At 40.7% G+C, this 8123-nt stretch overlaps 1 long non-coding RNA gene across 1 annotated transcript; it reads left to right on the forward strand.

The window, feature by feature from the left end:
- Positions 1–2175: 2175 nt before the first annotated feature.
- Positions 2176–5517, forward strand: LOC118944078. Its single transcript, XR_005039385.1, has 3 exons — positions 2176–2380; positions 3772–3934; positions 4195–5517. It is a non-coding gene; the product is annotated as an uncharacterized LOC118944078 (long non-coding RNA).
- Positions 5518–8123: the final 2606 nt, after the last annotated feature.

An 8123-nucleotide genomic window follows, 5' to 3' on the forward strand; every position in this document is an offset into this window, starting at 1 on the left:
AAAAAACTTCCCGGAAAAATAATCATCTGAGAATGGCTCTCAGAACCCAAATTAGCCAAAGAAATAGCAGCCATTTTGACGTCAACAGAAGCTACAAAAAACACTATAAATATTCACTTACTTTGAATATCTTCATCAGAAGGCAGTCCCAGGAATCCCAGTTCAACAATAAATTACTGATTTGTTCCATAAAGTTCCATAAAGCCCATCATTTAGCCACTTGTTGTTAGCTTGTTCAGCCCAGCATTCAATCTTCAAAAAGCACGAGCAATACCTCCAGATAAAAACTCAAAGTTTCGTTACAGGTCGTAGAAACAAGTCAAATTATGTATGCAATCCATATTTAGGATGTTTTAAACATTAATCATCAATAAGGTTCCAACCGGAGAATTTCATTGTCTGAAGAAAAGCATTGGAACGGGAGGATGCTCTCTCGTGACTGCGAGCAATGAGACTGAGGCTTTCTGCTAGACCACTCAGTAAAAGAGCTCCTATGAGACCATCCTTTATATTAGAATCATTACAACCAGAATCTAAAGACGGTGACATCTTGTGGAAGCCCTAGGAAGTGCATGCACATCCATAACTAACATGGACTTCAAATGGCACTGTTTTGAAAATCGATTTCTCACTTCCTGTTTGGATTTCTTCTCAGGTTTTTGTCTGCCATATGAGTTCTGTTATACTCACAGACATAATTCAAACAGTTTTAGAAACTTCAGAGCGTCTATCCACCAGTAATAATATTATGCATATATTCCCATCTGGAACAGAGTAGGAGGCAGTTAAGTTTGAGCACGCAAAGTGAAAATGCTGCCCCCTATCCCTAACAGGTTGGCAATAAATAGGCCATGGTGGCGAAGTAATTAAAATATAGCAATTAAACACTGGAATGGTAGATGTGCAGAATATGAATGAGCAAGTAGAGACACTGGGGTGCAAAGGAGCAAGATAAATAAATAAATACAGTATAGGGATGAGGTAGATAGATGGGCTGTTTTACAGATGGGCCATGTATGGGTGCAGTGATCTGTGAGCTGCTCTGACAGCTGGTGCTTAAAGCTAGTGAGTGAGATATGAGTCTCCCTCACTTAATGAGCTTAGGTACTTCCATGTTTGCCAGCCTGGACTGCCTCCTTGCCTTGTTCATGACATCTTCGAGGGCATTGTCTCTTTTGACCTTGAACTGTTCATTAATCATTTGGTCAATCAAGAGAAACATTTTACATATTTAGAATGGAGCCGATTTATCTGCATGAGCCGATTTAAATACCTTGGGAGTGATGGTAATGACAAACCTCCTGAGATAAGACCTGGCAATGAGAAGCTAAGTGGACATGCTGTATAAAACTGGTGTCTGTTGAGAGTACTCCCCCTCTTAGTAGGAGATTGGATCAAAAATCTACCAGATAGTGGTGTACGGCTGTTGATTTTGCTCCTAAGACGGTTGGATATATTAGAGCATCAGCAATTACTGCTGACCAGGTGGCATATCTTCAAGTCCTTATTGATGAATACATCCATTTCAGAACCGATTATTTTCCTGCCAAACCCCTCAAGTCAAAGCACCATTATCTCCCCAAACGTGTCGTTAGGTAAGGGACACTTATTCGTCTCTGGACATTGAGGTCTGAAAGTCAGCATACTTACTTCAGGCAGTGTACACGGAAATTGCACAACTTCAAGAATCTATGTGGGACTCTAGCAGAGAGACACCAACTGTTCCAAGCCTATTTAAGTGCTGGCAGTTTATTTTCGCAGGTAGAAAATGGAACTGAGTTTTATGCCAGTGATTAAAACAAGATTGAGGATTCAGTCGCTGAATTTCACTTCAAATCTGACAACACAGTTTTTTCGAAGGATATCACTGTCAAAAGCACAAAGTACAGATAGGGTATGTATGTTGTGATGGGGAAAGATGAGGATGGATTGCAAGTGGGTGAGATGAAGTTGATCCTGGTCCGTTGCTACTCTTCTTTATTTTGTTTTAGAGGCAGCAGGCTGTGCAGCTAGTTGATTTAGGTATTCACAGCCTAACAGGAGTAGTCCAGGATTTAAACTTGATCTGCATTAAGCATGAAGAACTTCTTGGTTATTACCCCTTCGTAGAGTACAAGATATTTGGCAAATCAATAATGATCCTTCATCATCCTTGTCCTTTGTTGTAGAGCCATGACAGCGCTACGAGAGGAGATAAGAGAGGCAGTATTGTCAGTGCTACCATATTTGCCTGAGGAGACACTTTCATCCCTCCTGGACAAGCTAGCAATTGTGGGAGTAGAGGGAAAGCCAGACCTTCAATTTCTTAAAGAACAAGACCTACAAGAGCACATCAGACCAATACAATGCCGGAAGCAGCTAAATGCATGGAGATTTGAAGGTATTACATTTTGTTAAAATATTTACTAGTACTGTACAGTCGAGAGGAAACGTTTGTAGTTTTACTATTTTAGATTTCTGAGTTGAGCAACTATTTTACTACCAGTTCATACAAGGATCCATCAAGGATACATCAACATTTGAGCCATCAAGCCCTTCCCCTTTACAGTCATCCACATTCAGCACAACCTGGTCAACAACCAGTATAACCAGTACTGTAGACCTGGATTTCTGGCCGGAGAACATCACTGTCCCTTGGGGAAAATGTCCATGAACCTGAGATCAGCCATCGCCAGAGGCAGACGGCCAACCCCGGGAGAATGAAGAGAGATCGTGAGCATTACACTAGATGCTTTGAGAGTTATTAAGCCTAATCCGACCAGTGCAGATTGCAATAGCCAAGAGGATGGTACAACAGTACCTGAAAAGCTTCGCTGATACAACGAAAGATGGCACTACAATTGGGAGTGGTTATGGATCCCTCTTAATAAATCAGATGAAAACACGCGTTGAGCATAAGAATCGTGATAACCCTCTGGTATGGCTAAGAAAGAGAAATACTCTCAGGCTCATCAACTGTATCCAGTGCAAGAGGGCCAAGTGACAAAGATGGCAGCCTGACTTTCCCACAGAAGAAACGGAAGAAACTTTGTAGGCAAAGCGTAAGGAAATGGAGCAGCTTTATTCCAGAAAAGGGCCGGCAGGATGTGACAGAGGACATCTCTCGCAGATCATGCAAGCAACATTTTAATTACAGCGCTATGCCATCAACGCTAGCCCAACACCTAAGATAGCAGAGCTGAAGAGTAAGTGGCCATACCTTTTCACACAGAAGACACTCTACAAGAACTTCAAGTTACTGACAGATGTCTCAATCCTGGGAAAAAAATGTATGCAACGATGGCAGAAAATGGAAGGATTTTCACACAATACTTTTGCTACAAACCAACAAATTAAGAGGTTCGGCACATCCTGTCAAGGTTTGAAAAGGGTGGAGCGACTGATGTTGGCCCTTGTGTTGTCTTCCTGCTGATTTCATAGAAAGGACAGATGCACTCCTTCTACAGGCCGACACGAGTTTTACATTCATCTGCATCTTATGCATACAATAATACATTCCTATGTATTTTAGAAGTTTAAAATTAAGATGTGCCAAATGTTCAAAATATTTGAATTGAAAGTTATAGAATGTGTTGTTTTACATCTTTCAGGTGTCAGCCACAGCCACAGATGTGGAGGGATCAATTCCCTTGCCGGACTCACCAAGACTGATTGTTCAAGTTAATGTGTCCAATAAGACTTTCTGTGTGATTAATTGTTTTATAGACGGGGCCTTACAATAGCAATGTTTCACAGAGGTAATTGCGAAACATAAATGTGATCTGATTTCAGGTGACACAATGGCTGCTGCCAAATGGATGATAAGCATCGAGGAGGTCGTGATGTCGGTCCACTCCAACTTTGTGGAAGCGCTGGCAGCTTTAAAAAAAATCTCATTCTACTTCAGTCAGCAGTACCAAGAGGAGGCTTCACGCACCCTGGAGTTCATCCAAAGGTAAACAAAAATATGCTTTTTCCTTGGGAGAACTCCATTGGGGGTTTAAACTGAGGCATTTTGTATCACAGCTTAGTTTGGCAGGTTAATTGAATCAAGATATGTGGATAAGTTTGAAAGGCTCCTTTGTCTGAGGATAAACACATAATGTGAAGCCATTATTTGAACTGGGGACAATGTAGAGAGGTAAAAATCCGTACACATCAGTGGACTAACAATCTTTCTCAAATTTTGTCGGGATGTGCTCTTTGTTTTCACAGATGTTTTGCTGGAATCAGTCCATCCAACTGGCTCGAAGACCGCCACAGCCGAGGTTGTCAGTGAGAAAAGCGGAAAGGTAGTGGAGAAGAAGAGACACACAATTAATGTACTGTACATGTTTGTACTCTGCTCAGGAAGATAATGGACTTAGAACAGCTATAGGCTAGTTCCTCTTGGGCATACATTAAATGTATTTATGTTAATTGTGACCTGCTCAAGTAAGTTTGGTTTGTCACTGGGCTTGACTCTTTTGTGTTTCACACCTTAGGTGTTAGAAAATGATCCAGTATGCACTGAAATTGGCACATTGTTGAGGAAGTAATGCTACTTTGGATGTTTGGAAATGTCTGGCATTTACTCCAAACTTGAATAGGCAACCCTTATTAAAGCTTGAGTATGTCGTTTTGGAAAGGGCATAATTAGAAATGGGAATAGGACAACATATCCATTGAGGTATTTTATAACCATAATCTCACATAATTAAAAAGTCAAATTACCCTTACCAAAACGAGATACTCTGCTTTTAATCTGGGAGCGAAGGTAATGACAAACCTCCTAAGGTAAGGCCAGGCAGACATGTTGCACAAATCTCTGTTGAGAGTAGGCCCTACTACCCGTCTTATTATGAAACAAGACACAGTACATGTTTTATTTTTTTGAGCTCAAAGCGAGGCAATACAATTTGAGTTACCTGTGTCTGAAAGGTTGTTTTTATTTAAAAAACTAAGATACAAACAGTATACCAGTGCCTTTCTCATCTGTAATTCTGTCACTTTCTATGCTGCAACAGTTATTAAAACTGTCTTTGCATCTGCATTCAGCAATTTTTTTAAAAACAAAAAGGTTTAAAATGTATCGGTCTTCAGAATTGATCAACGTCCTGAGTAAGGTGTATGCTCATATCTGTTCCAGCATACAAAGTGACAGAATAGCCCTGTGACAATCTAGCATGATGTTTTATGTCACATGCAAGCTAGAATATAATTACACATCATTTTGTGTTAATTTTTTTTATTCGTAAAGGGAGATGCTTCACAGTTTTGTAAAATGGGTTGGTTGCACCAATCCTGACTAATGCTATGATGGAAACCCTTGATTTTTTGTGAAGTTATGTCATACCAATACTTTTAAGATGAACAATTGTATTCTGTCCCAATGAATAATTTTCAGATCTACACAGGTGCTTGGGGAAAGTTGTACGTTTTGTAACTGAGGCATTTGTGATGCAGCCCATTTCGTTACAGTTTATTGGCAATTCCCACCGAGCAAGTGTTAAGTTGTACTTTTGGGAGCTTATTGAATGTGCTTGTTTATCATTAAACCCATGCTTAAGAACATATTATTTGTATTGTGTTGTTTTGGTGATGGAAATGTTTTAGAAGTTTACAGTACTACGGGCATATTTTATCTGTAAATGTCATGTATTACTGTAAAAGGACATACAACAGATAACTGTAGTTTTACAGCAAAAATACTGTATAATAAATTACAGTAATTGAACAGCAATTCGAGGTGCCAAGTAAATCCTGTAAATTTCATAGATACAAGTAATTCATGTAAAATAGAGGCACAGTAATATATTGTAATTAGAAAGGTGTACAGGTGCTGTTATCTATAAACAGTAAGTTATTGTAGTACATCTACAGCAACATGTACTAATTCTAATTTACAGTAAAAAAAAAAATTACAGTACATTTACTGCCATCTTTTTTTGCTATTAATTTACTGTAATTTCTCCAGTACATATTTTACAGCGCAGCAGCATTGCAGTTCTTGACAAAAAAACATTTCCCCTGGCATCTACTACATGTTCAAAGGCACTTCAATATTTTGTCTTGCCCCTTCACCCTCTGAATGGCACACATACACAATCCATGTCTCAGTTGTCTCATGGCTTAAAAATCCTTATTTTTTCCTGTCTCCTCCCTTCCATCTACACTGATTTTAAATAAATTTAACAAGTGACATCAAGAAGGAATCATAGCTTTCACACAGATTCACCTGGTCAGTCTATGTCATGGAGATAGCAGGTATACTCAGTATAAAGAGGTGTAATATCATCACCGGGCAGATTTTCCCATAATGCTTCAGCACTGGGGGGTTTTACCATTTCACAAGGAGCATTTGGGAAATTATATCACTTTAATGGATGTGTAATTGGTCAAATAATTTGTGTAAGCTGTTAAGTAATGAAAAAATAAGCAATATACACAGCAACAGACACCAACACGGCAAAACACCGGGACCATGTATCTCCTTCATTTTCTTCCAACAGTTTCCTTTAGTCACCTTAACGTAAAGACATTTAGATAATTATTCAGTTTGTATAAGCCATTTTCAAGTTCAACGGAAGTGCAAGTGGCTGACGATCCATATGTTGTCTGATCCTGCATTCAATAGGCCTCGAGTCAGGCATCGTATCCAAACACTACTCCACTGTTCTGCTCCACAGACCATTCAAGGGACAAGGCTGCCCTCACCCCGCCCCTCTCACCATGTGTCTTAACTTCCTGTTTGGACAGCTAGATCCCATCTCTGATCTGTCTGACCAGTCCCTCAGATTGTTAGCTGACACCAAATTAGTCCTTCTTCAATGCTAGTTTTATCATACAGCATGCAGTCCTCCAAGAAGGGATAGATTTTCGGTCTCGGGAAGGACGAAAGCTTGCCAGTCCCCATTCCAAAGGAGGCAGACAAAACTACTGTAACACAAGCAAGTTCACAAGGGGTTTTTACCCCTCGCCTCTCTCCATTACTCTCTCTTCACAAGATGTGAAGTGTTCCCATTCCTCTCGTCCCTTCTTGCCAATTGAACACAGTGCCTGCAGGTTACAGAACATGTAGCCTGTTCCCAGTCAGACAAAGAGGCACTGATGCATTGGGAGGCTCTCACACACAAAAAAGTGCATGAATAAGGTTGCCCTGGTATGCGGTCAATTTAATGCACAGAACAAGGGAAGAGAAGCAAGAAACATATTTTGTACCACGAGTGCACCTACAGATCAGAGCAATGCATTTCCATGACGTTAAAGAACCAAGACTGATCCTCTTGAGTGAGCGAGATGGGTGATTGGTCAGGTTCATAGACAATACATGCAGGGTTCTATCTACGGTCAGGTTGCCACCCATGTGAGGGAAGTGAACTATTTTAGAATGAGTGATCAGGAGATTATGGTCAACAAGGGCAGAATTGTATGTGTGGATATCTTATTTAATAAAATGAGATATGTTACTATTTGGTGCAAGCATACCACAGAGAAAGAGCAGCAACACCTTACTGAATTTCTCATTTCTCTCGATCTGGGTAGAACATCAAAAACGGGCCTATAACAGATCAGCGCTGGGCCCATATTCCCCCACTGTGAACGGTAGAGCACCTGAGACCATCGCCCAGTCTGTGTCCAGAGTTTGATGTCCTTTGATAAAAAACTGACTTTGCTGATGGTGCTACCCTGACAGAGTCTGCTCATGGAGGCCATAGGTGTGCATCACAGGAGATTGGTGGCACCTTAACTGGGGAAGACGGGCTTGTAGTAATGCCTGGAGCGCAATTAGTGGAATGGCATCAAATGCATCAAACACATGGTTTCCGTATGTGTTTGATGCCATTCCATTTGCTCTTTTCCAGCCATTATTATGAGCCGTCCTCCCTTCAGCAGCCTCCTGTGGGGTGCATATGCACTCCAGGCTGCTTCAACAAAACAGTGTTTATCTCTTGCCAAAGGCCGTCTGGTTAGATATTAGATGAAAGTCAAGATCCACACCTTTGAATCGACCACTAACTTCTTTTTTTTTCTCTCTCCCCTGCATCTCTCCATCTGCCTCTCCCTCGCACACTGCTGCAGAGGAAGCTAAATGACTTTCTACACTTTTCAAAACTTTCAACAGACTGACTGGATGTGGCTGACCGGAGAGAAAACAAAGTGGA

The sequence above is a fragment of the Oncorhynchus mykiss genome, chromosome 24 (assembly GCF_013265735.2).
Source record: "Oncorhynchus mykiss isolate Arlee chromosome 24, USDA_OmykA_1.1, whole genome shotgun sequence".
Taxonomy (NCBI): Eukaryota; Metazoa; Chordata; class Actinopteri; order Salmoniformes; family Salmonidae; genus Oncorhynchus; species Oncorhynchus mykiss.